Source organism: Schistocerca americana, chromosome X, assembly GCF_021461395.2.
Source record: "Schistocerca americana isolate TAMUIC-IGC-003095 chromosome X, iqSchAmer2.1, whole genome shotgun sequence".
Taxonomy (NCBI): Eukaryota; Metazoa; Arthropoda; class Insecta; order Orthoptera; family Acrididae; genus Schistocerca; species Schistocerca americana.
Genome location: NC_060130.1, coordinates 428,398,460 through 428,413,151, shown reverse-complemented (window position 1 = coordinate 428,413,151; position 14,692 = coordinate 428,398,460). Strand labels below are relative to the sequence as shown.

Genomic DNA, 14,692 nt, shown 5'->3' with positions numbered 1-14,692 from the left:
TTCCAATAATGATTTGGGGAAATCATAAAAAATACACACTAAGATGACACAATGTGAATTTTTGTACTGGTTTCTCCTGAGTATTATCTACTGGACCAACTCACTCAGTTTATTTTCTAATTTTTGTGCTTCTTTTAACATTACATACTTCTGACACCAATTCTTTTACACATTTCCAAAAGCTCAGTAATAGTGCACAAATGCAATGCAGTATTACTCATTTCATAGACTTCAATGATGTACTATGACAGCTCAAGCTCTCTTTAATTTAGGATGATACATTTTCTTCCATGTCTCACTTCTTGTTTTGATTATACACAAGTTTTTAAACTATGAGCTTATCATTTTTCACTTTTAAAAGAGAGCTAAATGACAGTATTCTTTCCCTATGTTCTTTCTGTAGTTGGAGTGCTGGAACTCGTCTGATTCACCTTAACTGCAGGGGCCTTCTCAAGAATTTCATAAACCAATTTATGGTGGTGATGTAGCAGTTAGATTATTTTGTTTCAGGTATAGTTCTGTAAAAATAATTTGGATGAAAGGAATGGAAAGTAAACAGGATGGGAAAGAGGTAGGGAGAAAATAATCAATTCCAGCTGCAGAGGACATTGCAGCACTGTAATGGTGAGAGTTGAAAATTTGTGCAAAAGTGGGACTCGAAATCGGATGCTCTGCAACAACCACTGCCTATTAACCCCTACCCGCAGATTTCTGATTACTGTAGTATTGGTTATGCATCCACACTTAAACTTTTTCATCAAACAGCTGTTGCACCCACAGAATTCTAGATATGAGTGGTATCTGTTGTATCGGACATATCCAACAGATGAGCCACCACTGACATTGATAAGTATAGTTCCCTTTCCGACAGAATGGCTACTTACTATATCAGAATATCACAAACGTATGGTGAAGCTTAGTTTGTCACATTGAACTATTCACCTTACCATCTTTTAGCAAAGAGTTATGTATGATCTATGTGGAACACAGAATTCCAGTACTTATCATTACAGGAAAAACACCAGCATCAGTGCTATTAATCAATTTTAAACAGATAAATATAGCAAAAGGGGCTACTTGTATCAAAGACAAATTCAAGTTGTTATTTATTAAATATAAGAAAGTACATTGTTTGTAATACTGCATCAAAACTCTTGGCCTGATTTATGTGTCAATCTTATTTCTCTGTCAACTCTGTCCCCATTCACTTGGATCTCAGTTGCATGGCACAAGTGGGCCAAATGAAATATTTGTTTCCAAAATCCAAACTGTGAGAATTTTAGTCAAACTATAGAATGAATTAACTCCTTTATTTTCATTTCTTTGTCCCTATTTCCCCCTACTTTTTTTGTGGTTTCTGTACTGTACTTCTAGGAAACTTCACTTTTTCTGTAACTGCACTTTATAAGCCTTCGTTACAAGGTAGGTTATATTTCTACTCCATTTACTGTTATTCTGGTACTGTCATTCTACAAGTAGTGAACTAGCTATTACACCACCAGAGTGAATAAAATGGATGCAAATATAAAGCATTACAAAGAGTAGTAAGCCATAAAGCATCACAAAGGATGGTTCCAAACTGGTAAGGTTTACCGATTACAAACATACTAGTTAGTTAGTTAGTTTCATGTTCTACAGATAATCATTTGAATGATTATTTTATCAAAATGAAGTGGGTCAAGTCAGTTTACAGGATATCAAAACGTATAATAAAGGTCATTTTTCTCTCTACTGTTGTAGTTCTTAAATTGTGATGGATTGTTTATGACAAACTTCATTAGTGAAAATATGTAGAAGTGATAGCGCAGTTAAAATGCCTATCTCCTTGAAGAGGTACATACACGATATTTGGGCGTGACCACCACACATTACTCTTACTGCTTGCTTTTGTGCAATCAATACTTTCTTTGTAAGTGACGAGTTGCCCCAGAAAATTTTCCCATGTAACACTGAGTGGAAATTAGCAAAATATGTCAGGAGGCTGATATATCTGTTTCCAAGATCAGCAATTAGCTGAAGAGCAAAAGTAGTTGAACTTAATTGTTTGAGAAGCTTAGTAATATGCTTGGTCCAGTTCAAGTTTTCATCAATGCGTACACCCAAAAATTTGGGGCATTCTACCCTACTTACTGGTTCCTGTTCATGTGCTACATCAGTTGTTGGTATGACTATTTTTTATACAAAACTGAGTGTAGTGTTGTTTTTTTTATTTATTTAAGGGAGATAGGGAGAGTCCATTTTTAGAGAATCACTTAATAATTCATTGGAAAATATCATTTTCTAATTCTTCTGTTGCTTTCTCTCAAGTGGGATTTACAACAACACTAGTATCACCTTCAAAAAGTACCAATTTTGCTTGTTGAATGTTAAGTGGAAAGTCATTCACATATACGAGGAATATGAGTGGACCCAAAACTGTACCCTGTGAGACTCGCTTTGTGAATTTTATCCCAGTCACTAAAATTTTCAAGGTTTCTGATACTGTCTGATTCAGCACAACCTTTCACTTTCTGTTTGTCAAGTACGATTCAGATCAGCTGTGTGAAAAGCCACTAATTCCATGAAACTTGAGTGTCATTCTCAGTCAAGCAATCTTTCTGGAAACCAAACTGTGGTATGCTAAGTAAGTTGTTTCTGTTTAAGTGTGCAACTACTATTGAGTACATTACTTTTCCAAATATTTTGTGAAAAGACATCCGCAAATAAATTGCACAATAATTGTTTAAGACTGTCTTGTCACCTTTCTTATGAAGTGGTTTAATAATTGCACATTGCAACCTGTCTGGAAAAATTCTCTAGGCCAAAGATCAACTGTCTATATCACTCATGACATTGCTTATTAAGTTGGAACAACTTTTCAGAATTGTGTCAAAAAATCCATCAATCCCCCACAAGTTTTTGTTTTTTAGAATTTTTAGAATTATATTAAGTTCGGTGAAGGATGTTGGTGCTACTTCTAGTTGCTTAAAGTTTTGTGGAATGACATTTTTAATACATTCTCTTGCTTCTTCAATTGAAACATTTAATCCTCTATTTACTGCTACATTTAGAAAGTGATTGTTAAAAGTACTTGCAGCTTGTGAATTATCAGTCAAAACACTGTCATTTAGTTTAATTGTTATAGAATCTCATAAACTGACTGGCAATCCTGTCTCCCAGTTGACAATGTCCTGTATAGTTTTAATCTTACTATCTGCAGTATTTGTTTCTGTCATGACATGCATACTTCTGGATATTTTAATGGCTTTCCTTAAAACACTACAGTATTTTTGTAGTATGCAAGTAATGTCAGATCTTGACTTACTCATATTGAGTACAAAAAGCTTTCATATGAAGCACTGTTGTTCTTAACCTACACATGTGATCATCCAATGATGTTGAAGGAAAGTTATAAAACTGGAATGCTTGCCTATATTGTTAACATAATTTTCCATTGATATGATACAAATTTGACCATTATTAGGATGTAGTTAACTGCACTACATTATTAATCTACTAGTTACAATAATAAAGGGGCAAAATTAGTGATGTTTTTTGTTGATAAAAATGTGGGGAGTTTTTACTGATCGATATCAGTTGCACATGTTTAAACTTTGTTTAAACTGTGCTTTATTTGAACAGTTTAAACAGAGTTTGAAAGACTTTTTAATAAGCAACTCCTTATATTCTGTAGATTCATATCTTAACAGCAACTGTTAGACTAGCTGAAGTAAAAATGTCTGTTAGATTTCAGTTTCACTTGGTCACAACAGCCAAGATTACGTATTTTGTGTATGATACATATATGAAATGAGCATAACTATGTTTCATTCTGACAGTGTATTAATTCCATAAATATTAGCAGTTCCAGTTTACTGTAATATATTTATATATTTTGACAATCTTGTGACAAAAGAGCACAGAAGTGAGTATTATATTCAAATGTTCTTTTTTTATGCTATACTTTATGACTTGTTTCACACCCACAAGAATCATCTCATCTTTGGGTCTATGGAATGAAAACAGACTCTAATCCGATCTCTCATTAATCTTAGAGTGACCAGTTTTATTTGGTGTGATGTTTCTTCTTCGCTACTTAAGAGTGATTTGCTCCGTTCTTTGTATCTGACTTGTAGCTAATGTGTCAGGGCGATTGTCCGCACTAACTGCAAAAAAGTATCAAAATTTCATTCTCTCATCCACGAGTGTTATTTTGGATACCTCATCGAACCAATTTCCTATAGGACAAGCATGGTGATTTTTCAATTACATCCCAAACTCTCAACGGAGTGCTGCACTGGAACTATGGACTGCTCCATCAAACAAAGGTTGCTTGGACCATTTTAGCAACAGAGTGATCTCAGTGTGTATCACTGTGTAGTGAATGATATGAAATAGGCCAGTGACTCCACAGACAATACAAAGCAGGTTTCCCTGGTACATGACAGCATTCATGTGACTTGATTCTGATTTCCACACAATTTAACAACATGACAACTCCCCAGTCCATACCCTTGTGCTTCTGGACCAGGAACAGTGCAACTGAATCCATTTCTCCCATTATGTGGAGCACAGCCTGCTAAGTAATACAACAAGAATTTCAGTTTTTCTCACATGGCATGCATGATCAATGGGATCCTGTATGCTGGCACCCTTGGACCACATAACCTAGCACCATACGAAAATGTTTTCCACAATGTGTTGTCATCACGATATTCACCATCAAAGTTACCTCCACCTCCATTTCAAGTGGAATATCTACAGACATGATTTGCTATTGCAGAGATATTTTCACTGGTCATGATCCAGTAGACAGTTTGTCAAAGTTTTCTGTCTTATCATGGAGTGTTGGTGACAATGCATTCCCATAGCTATGTGATTCTATCTCCTCCAGCCACGGGCAAATTTGACATAGCTAAGGCTGCTTCATGACAATGTTTGTCCATATCACCTAAACAACAGACATGGTGGGTGGTTTATTACGAGAAGTTGGATGGCAGAATGCTGTTCCAGTTCTGGAGGCATCTACATGAGTTAATTGGTTCAGCACTAACACTGTGGACTATATGGTAAAATAAATTGCTTGCACACATAGAAGTTTACAAGATTTCTTTTGAAGGCGATACACGAGAGCACTGGTTACTTGTAGTTTATCAGATTTTTGCACTCACAGAACTGTAGCATTATTACAATGGAGGCAGTGACAGTTACAGTGACAGCAGCCATTCACCTCTCCAACACAGCATTAGGTGGTCAAAGAGTGCCAAGCACACACAGAGGGACATGACAGTGCCACAGCAAGTGAACAATGGCTGTTCACAGGAGTCCCAAACATCAGCTGTTTCTAGTACATGAGCCCACAGCTGACAATAATCAGAGTTCTACCTACATCTGAGAGAGAGAGGACATAGTGATACTGGTTCCACATACATTTTCACAATAGTGCTAACAAGTGCTCTGCATATTGCTCCCACCCAAATTCCAGATGCAACCTCCACTAGGTGCTACGAGTTGCAGCACATTTCAGGAGCACCTACATTCAAAATGATTGAGCCCCACTAGCATAGCTTGGATCTTCCAGGACAGTTGCAGGTTATATGTTCTCGACACAAATGTGAATCACTATTCCCTTGTGGACACATGCAGGGAAGTGAGCATGATTACAAATGCATAAAAGCAATTTTTGATATTCTGTGACTGTGTCTAATTGCCACAATTGCCAGCGGAGCAGATGGAGTTAGTTATCGCACAGACAGGCCTTGTCTCCTATGACTGCAATGATCTGTTGCCATGGTGACTGATGGTGTTGGACACGGCTTCCATCCACAGTGTATTGCACATAAATGTAACAAAATGAGGAGGAACCACACAAGCAGGCACTGTGGTAGGTATAAGACAACAGGATTCACGGAATGTATATTACAATTTATTCTGTTCATACAGGAAATTAAATACATTGTACAAAGTAAACAACATATGATGCAAATGCTCAAAATTGTTCTCTTAAAAAAGATGGCTCTGAGCACAATTGGGACTTAACATCTGAGGTCATTAGTCCCCTAGAACTTACAACTACTTAAACCTAACTAACCTAAGGACATTACACACATCCATGCCCGAGGCAGGATTCGAACCCGCGACGGTAGCAGTCACGCGGTTCCAGACTGAAGCGCCTAGAACCGCTCGGTCACACCGGCCAGCTGTTCTCTTCACTTTTTTACGTTAGTTTATCAGATTTCAAGGGTTCAAGCAGACACAACTCAGATTATAGCTGAGCAGGCCTACAACTGGTTCAATCCAAACAGTTTCAATCTTAATGTCACAAATACTCACATTATGCAATTTTTGAAAAAAAAAAAAGTGGCCGTACACTAAATGGAAGATGGTGTGTAAAATTCCTTGGAGCCAGCTGGGCAATGATTAAAATACAGTCAACACACAGATAAACTGGATAGGCTAAGTTCAGAATGTTTTATGCTTTACAAGCATCTATCACTGCGCTGAACTAAAGGAAAGAATGTTGACTTCCGCAATTTTTTACTTCCTGCTATCTCAGGAAATTATCTTCTACGGCAGTGAACCCAAAGTGAGTGAGTGATTATCCAACAGAAAGGAGCACTAAAAATATTGTGTAAAGTAGATAACTGCTCATTCTGCAGAGGACTTTTTAAGGGTTTTGGAATTCTTACATTCACATGTGAGTAAATTTACTCCTTGATGATTTTTGTTGCCAACAACAGTTTTAGGTGAACTGCTATCTACACAATCACAACACAAGACAGGCACGTAGTTTGCAGGTAGACTTTCAGAGAGGGGTTATGTACTCCGAGATAAAGGCATTCAACAAGCTCTAAAACAACATAAATAAAGAAACTGGCAGCCTTTTATAAATTGTACCAAAAACTGAAAAACTATGCCATTAGCCACCCCACCTACAGATTATTTTAATATCTATAATTGTGGACTGAAAAGATCTGTCAGCTACACAGCAGGAAGTAGTGTTTGTTGTACAGCTGAATAACAAGTAGTAAAGCATCGCGAAAGGACTGTTTACAGATCCAGGTACCTATTTTCTTTGAGAAATATCATTGTAATTAAGTACATATTAAGCTGCCAATCAGAGATATTCAGCAGCTATTTAATATAACATAGGGAGCAGCAGTTTTCCTTCTAATGACGGTATACCAGGCTAAATTTAGTAAGCATAAGCACAAATAGAGTTAAGCATTATACTGATAGTTTATTGTTGAAACCATGTAGAATTAAAGGCTTGTTTGTATTTCACTAAAGTATACCTTCACTCATTCCTTATCCCTAAAGGTTCTCATTCGTGAAATCTGTAGAACACCATGATTAACTGAATGAATGAATGAATGAATGAATGAAACACTTATGAACCCTGCATCCAACGTGGAAAGATGTTTTTGTCATTGGGAAGTATACCATCAATGAAGTAAGTGAAAATGAATGTCTTGTTTTTATGGCTGCGAGGAAATAACACTGAACTCTACTGAAATGAAAAGACTAGTGTTGTCAGTTTCTTCACCTCAAGGAAGACAAACATTCTCTTAGCGGTGCATGATACTTTCCTATCTTCCTTCTGCTGCTATTGTAACTGGAAATTGGCATCTCAAATATTTGAAGCAGTTTATCTGCTGAGCACATGTGGAGCATGGGTTGCAGTTCACTGGGTAATTTCAGTAAGTAAGGACTTCAAGTGTTTTGATCAATTCCAGAGTTTCTAGTGCCTCTGGGATTATACAAATTTTGACAAATGCTATACTACAGAATGTAGGCTTTCAATGACCACTATTCACATGGCTGTAGCAAATTTTTATGTGGAAACATTTGAAGAAGAAGCCCTTCAGACAAAAATAAAAAGCCCTCATGTTGGTATCAGTTTATGTGGTTGATATTTTCATTACATGGCCTCATGGAGAAGAGGAACTCTTGTAATTCTAAATTTTCTGAATAATGTTAATCCCAATTTTTGGATGTACAGGTGCTTAGAAAACCTAATGGAACTTAAGGACATAATGTCTACAGAAAGGTAAACACACAGATAGATACCTTCACAGAAATTCCAATTACCACCCCAAGCAGAAAACAGGAGTCATAAAAACCTTGGTGGACTGGGCTGGAAGAATCTGTGAACCACAGTACTTGGAGGGCATGCTCAATCATTTAAGAACTACCTTCAGAAAAAACATCTATTCTGACAAAGAGATAAATATGGCACAACACCCTAAAAGGTCCAAAGCTTCTAATGAGAAAGAGCCAACTAAAAGGAAAATTTTGCCTCCATTGATAAAAACTGTCACAGATCGCATCAGCAGAGTACTCAGCAAACATGGAGTTGATGCAGTGTTGAAACCAAAAGAAAGGTGTGCGAATATTTGTACACTGCAAAGGACTTATGCTTGCCACTTGCACAACAGGAGTATATCAAATACCTGGTGCTACTGGTCAAATGTAAATATGAGCTACAAAAATAAGCACTGACCTCACTTTCAGGAACACAAGATGCATTGTTGCCTGTGCAATACAGATAAATTGGGAATGGCAGATCATGAGCTGGGACCAAGGAACCATAACATCCATTTTTCTGACACTATGGTTTTATCAAGATCTACTCATTAATATGGCCACAGAAAATCTAATGCATAAAAACAACTTTAACAGAAAAGGAGGAGGATTCAAATTAGACAAGTTGTGGGCCTTAGTGCTAAATAACAAACAGCACCAACTCTTCCCCACCACAAACTCCATAGCATACGTCAATATGACTCCGTGATCTCGGGCACCAGTCGACCTCACAAACTGAATGTTGTGTGGATACATATAAACAGTTTGGCTTCTTGAGCTTGCTGAAATGTTAATGCCTCTGATGATGTCTCCACCAGTAGAAGACGAAATGTTAGGCACAAAATTATGCATTGGACCACAGCCTTATGCCCAGAAAATAATTATCATAAACAAAAAGACAAATTCTGCAGACAACTTAGAACCATCTGTGCATATAAATTTGATAATGCAGAGGTTAGTATTGTTGGCTTGCAGTCCTTTAAAGTAACAGCATGTATGAAGAAAACACTCATGTGGGAGTCAACGGAGGCGTCCGATCCCACCCATCGGCTTTGACCCGTGACGTAAGGCTGTTGTGCTGTGTGACGTCATGATGGCACAGATTTTAGTTTATGACTGTTGTGTTTGTAGATGTTGTCTTGTTGCTGTTGGTGGTGTCCTCTGATGGTGTGTGTATGGCCCGTGTGTTATGTGGTGTATTGGGTTCATTTGGGCGTCGGTGCCTGAAGTGTGCATTTATCAGTTGTGACTGTTATAGAAGAACGGAAATTAGTTTCAGTGAGTTAAGAATTAAGTTTCCATTGTGGTGTCATTTGATGTTACTGGTTTGTTGTTTGTCGTGTGGTAAGTCGTTTAATTCAATTTGTGTCTTGTTTTGTTAGGTATGGATATGACTTCTAAGTTTAATAGTACGCGTCTGAAGGCTGAAATGGGGGACGACATGTTGTCCTTCATTAAGTTTCCTCAACTTTTTGGGCTTGTGGCGGAGATAGTGAAAAGCGGCATATGCAAGCAGAATATTTTGTGTGTGCGTGCGTGTGTGTGATTGGGGTGGCTGACCTAGTGTGTAGCGCTGAAACTTTTTTGTGGTAAGTAGTCGTTTTTTTTGGGGGTTTATTGTTTGCATGTTATGATGTTCAGTGGGGTTTTTATGTGTTGTTGGGTCAGTGTTATTTACTGCATATGTTGGTGGTTGATGGTTTGGTATCGGCACTTGTGGTTGATATATGTATCTTAGGGGAAGTACTCGATTTCAATTTTTTTGGTATCGTCAGTTGTATTTGAGCTATATAGGTCATGCGAAGTGACCGATTCCAATGTGACATCATCATCATCATCATCAGCTACGAGTGTTTTGGTATCGTGAGCTGCTGTTGTCCTATATGGGTCATGGGAAGTGAATGATTCCAAATAGTCATCGTAGCTGTGTTTTGGTATCGTGAGCTGCTGTTGACCTATATAGGTCATGGGAAGTGACCGATTCTAATTTGTCGTTGTGGCTATGTGTTTTGATATCATGGGCTGCTGTTGACCTATATAGGTCAAGGGAAGTGTCCGATTCCCAATTTTTGTTGTTTGAGGTGTTGGCTTTGTGGTACTGACAGTTGCCGTGTGATTATAATTTTTAGTTTTTATTTGGTGGTATTGACAATTGTGGTTGAGCTATGTAGGTGAAGGGAAGTGACCGATTCCTGTTGATAGTGTAAGTGTAGCAGTATTTGGGAATTTTGTAGCACTTTTATGTCGTCATTTTGTATGGTTTGGGATCATGGTGTGTGTCTGTATGTTTTTATATTTAGTTTGTCCCCACCCAAAAACCCCCAACTTCTCGTGCTGGTCTTGTTAGTCTGATTACGTTTTTGGAGGGACATGTGTTTGTTGGTTTTATATGTATTTCCGTGTTTGTTGTGTTTATGTAATGACGTCATAGGCGCCATATTGGAGACGTTGAGAATGGTCGTTTCCACCAATTTGGCGATGTCATAAGTCAAAGCAGACGGGTGGAATCGGACGCTTCTGTAATCCCCTCATGCGGTTGTTTATCAATAGTTAGATGCTTTTGAGGACAGTATTAACTGCAAAAAGAAGTTATTCAAATAGACAAATATACGCTACTAAATCATCTAAGTAGTTGTGCCATGGAACTCTTCTTAGAACCTTCCCTGTATCAATGTTTTGATCCCACTGCTTGGATCTTTCTAATGCTGTGTTACGTTATTGGGCAGTTTTGCTCTATGATTTCACTGAATCTGCTGTAAACTTAATGACAGACCACTGAGAGCATATGAAATGTAGGGTATTGTCCATCAGTTTTGACCCATAATATAACAGTGTGTGTTAGGTGACATGTTTGCCAGCGTACTTCAAATGGACTGTGTTTAAATAGGAAGATATGAAGTACTTTGTCGCACTGTATTGTTGAACATCAATGTTTCAAATCTGCGTTCAAGTGATGTAAGTGCACAACTGGATTGGTGTGGTGCTATTTGTTAGGTGTTGTGTATTACTTGTATGCTTCATATACTGATAAGCCAAACACAGTAACAAAAGTATATGAGCGGAGCAGTCACACACGAGGGATCGTCCTAGTGAATATATGAGCTGCAAATCGGGAAATCCATTGCGATAAGTCACTTTGACAAAGGGTAGTTTATTACTACACAGAACCTGTGAATCAGTCTGTCAAAAATGGTGAAGTTGGTTGAATGTTCACAAATGCTACTATCATGAGCATCGCTGCAAAGATGTAAAAGGACAGTGAAACTACCACTAGGCACTAAATGGTTGGACGTCCTCGACTCGTCACAGAACGTGGGGTTCAGAGGCTTGTCTGCTCCGTAAAGTAGGATAGACGGTGATCTGTGGCATCTCTACCAAAAGAGCACAGTGCTGGTGCACGTGCAAGAGTTTCAGAGCACACCATATGTTGTACATTTTTGAATGTCGAGCTCTGCGGCAGATCACCCCTACGTGTACACATGTTGACTCGATGAGATTGTCAATTATGATTGCAATGGGCACAGCACCATCTGGATTTGACTGTCAATCAATGGAAAACATGTTGGCTCTTTGGGTGAATCACATTTTTGGAACACTAGGTCAATGGTCATCACGACAAACGCCATCAAGGTGAATGGCAGCTCGAAAATTGCAGCGCGCCACGGATGAAGGCTGTTGGGAGCAGTATTACGCTATGAGAGGCATTCTCTTGCACTTTGCAGGTATTGTAGAAAAGCTGCAAAAATGTTTCCCTAAAACTGGTGTAGCACCAACAATGAATTATATAGCCAGCACAATGATACTGTGGCCCACTGCAGAGCAATAAGTCAACTACACGACACAAAAATTACAAAATATGAAGTTGGCAGGCCTACATAAGGTGCCAGTCTGTTCTAAAGGCATGAATGGACAGGTCAATTGAAGTTTTCTGTATTGCCAGATGGGATTATACCATGTACATCATAATTGTGCTGAAGTTTGTTCTTTTGCAGGGAGGCTTGTGCAATGTTAGTTTATGAGCTTTTATTAGAGGACACACTTATTTGTGAGATGGTTGAGACTGTGTTGTGCAGGGTAAGCATGTTTTGTAATTATATTTGATTTTAAGTTATGCTGTACATATACTAGGAATCAGATTATGCATTGTGATTAAGAAATTCATCTATACTACAACATCTCTCTCGTTTTTCTTTCAACTTGGGTATGTTTCCAGCCACATCTTTAATCTGTGATGCCACTGTACAGAACCCCTTCTGCACCATTGCCCTTCCCCCTTTTTTTTCCATATTGTTTATCAAGCTTCCTCCGAATGTTGGAATGAACTACTGGTTTTGAGTAAGTTGCTGGTTTTAGTAACAAAGCACATCATGGAAAAAAATATTACACAGTTGTTTTAAGGATTTGAAGATTTCTAAATAGATTTCTAAACAAGTGCCTAGGATGGACTCCCCGCAATTCTAATAGTGTGCTTCTATGCATAGAACACTTTTTTGTTTTGTGGAAAGAAAATACTATGGAAGTCCCACTTCAGTCTGCTGTTTATACGCAGACCCTTCTGCACTGATTTAGTTAGATATGACATTATCCTTTCGTTTGATATTACAATCAATTCCAAAAAACTTAAGTTTACCCACGAGAATACTATGAGTAACACAGTCAAATGCCTTAGATCGATCACAGAAAATACCAAGTGGTACTATTTTATTATTCTGTGCTTGTAAAATTTGGTGAGCGAATGTGTCAATGGCGTTATCAGTTGGCCAAACTGTGATTGTTTGACGATATAGTTGGGGTGCTATTCTAGAATACACGATCATATAAAAAAATTTTGGGAAAATGATGTCAGTGGTGAAAGAGACCGTTAGTTACTGACATCTCTACCACCTTTCTTATAGAGGGATTTACAAAAGTTACATTTCAGTCTCTCTGGAAAATGCTCTGAATTTATGATGCCTTACATATTTCAGAAAGACAGTAGTTATTGTACGGGAACAAGTATTCAGTAGTCTGTTGGAAACCCCATCATATCTAGATGAGGATACACATGAGGATACTGGTGAAGAGAATGTTAAAAGCATGTTATGCCATTAAGGTTATGTCATTAGAATACAACAGCCGGTGTTTTGTAGTGACATCCTATTCCCATGTATACACAATTCTTAGCTATGCGATTCTTTTCTGGCGACGGGGACATTCATTACGGCGATTTGGAACTACACGAATGTTTACGTGGTACGCTGACTGCTAACCGAATTCTGTAGACAAAATGCTATAGTACAGCCAGTTTAACAGTGTGCTAACCATATCATGCACACTTTCTTCAGAAACCTGTTTTTGCCTTAGAATGGCACCAATAACTCTTAAGAAGTTTACTTCTGGGTTTAACTATTAACCGTCTATTTTCTTCATTTTTCTTTCGCCTTTAACGCATATCATCTCTTATTCAAATTCATATTGGCGGTATAGCAATTATTCGTAACACGTAAACGTCGTCACTGCTAATGTAAGGCTACTTCAATGATTTTCTGAAGAAAGTTATTGCCATACTTGGTACTTTACTATATTCCGTGGGCTGAAAATGAAATTGCATCCTGGTGAAATCGGATAAGCAGCTGTCATTATAACAGAATAAAGTTTTGTTTTCCATATAAATTAACTATCGTGTTTAAATTAAACTCATTTCTTTCTGTTTAAGGCTTAAAAGTTACACGTCAAAATCACAGATATATTTACGTGTGCTTACTACTTACAGTTCTACACCGTCACATACTCTTGTTTTCTTGCAGCAAAATTTTAACTTAGCGCCCTTCAAAATATCAACAAACTTTGACGGAAACTATTTGGGCAGAGATAATATACATTAATCCACAGATTTTAGCAATACTAGCATTTGAAAACCTCAAATATAGAACCACGAAATTTACATCAGTTTCATCCAAGAATATACTTCACAAAAATAGTTAATATTAATACTTTCTATTTCCTATTTTCCTGAGTAATTATGAAACAAAAATATCAGAAAAAGTAAAAAAAAAGAACGTTGTAATAATTTACGACGAATCCCTGTTTATTGTAGCTTGATACAACCCCAGCTCCCAAAATAATTTATGTATTCTTTCACTGTAGGAGTTTTCAGGGATTCACGCTGGCTCCGTAGCAAAATGTAGTTTCTTCTGCTCAAGAACAATTAACATTTATGATATAAGTTTTCAGATGACGAACATTTTGATCGTGTACTGCTCTTTTTATTTCCTTGTTTGCAGGAGACTGTCAATTTTTTAAAATATATCAGCTGTTTCATTTTAGCTTAAATTTCTGCATTTTCATAATCAGTACTGTAGATGAATTCGATGTTACATGTGTGAAAGAACAGACAAAGGGTTACACATGCGCAAAGGAAATGACCTTCTAGTGGAAAGTATTGCTTTGACTTAGAGCTTTATCCTGAATCATGCTAAGCCCTTCTACTATTTCCGTGATTCATGCTCTACTATGAAGTCACTATAGAGCAAAATCTCATTTCATAAATCTGTGGGCAGTATTAATAAAGACTGCATTTGTTGCACAGGACTACACATACATATAAGTATTATCGAGCCACCAGTTATTGTCTACTTTTTTCAATTTT

General features: G+C 37.5%; 1 protein-coding gene across 6 annotated transcripts in view; it reads right to left on the bottom strand.

The window, feature by feature from the left end:
• The window catches only part of LOC124555569 (Bardet-Biedl syndrome 2 protein homolog), a 180,522-nt gene extending 166,622 nt beyond the window's left edge, over positions 1-13,900 (bottom strand). For all 6 annotated transcript variants that reach the window (XR_006968563.1, XR_006968564.1, XM_047129529.1 and 3 more), the window contains exon 1: positions 13,815-13,900. The gene's annotated coding sequence lies outside the window, so the exon portion shown is untranslated. The remainder of the gene's footprint in view (positions 1-13,814) is intronic.
• Positions 13,901-14,692: the final 792 nt, after the last annotated feature.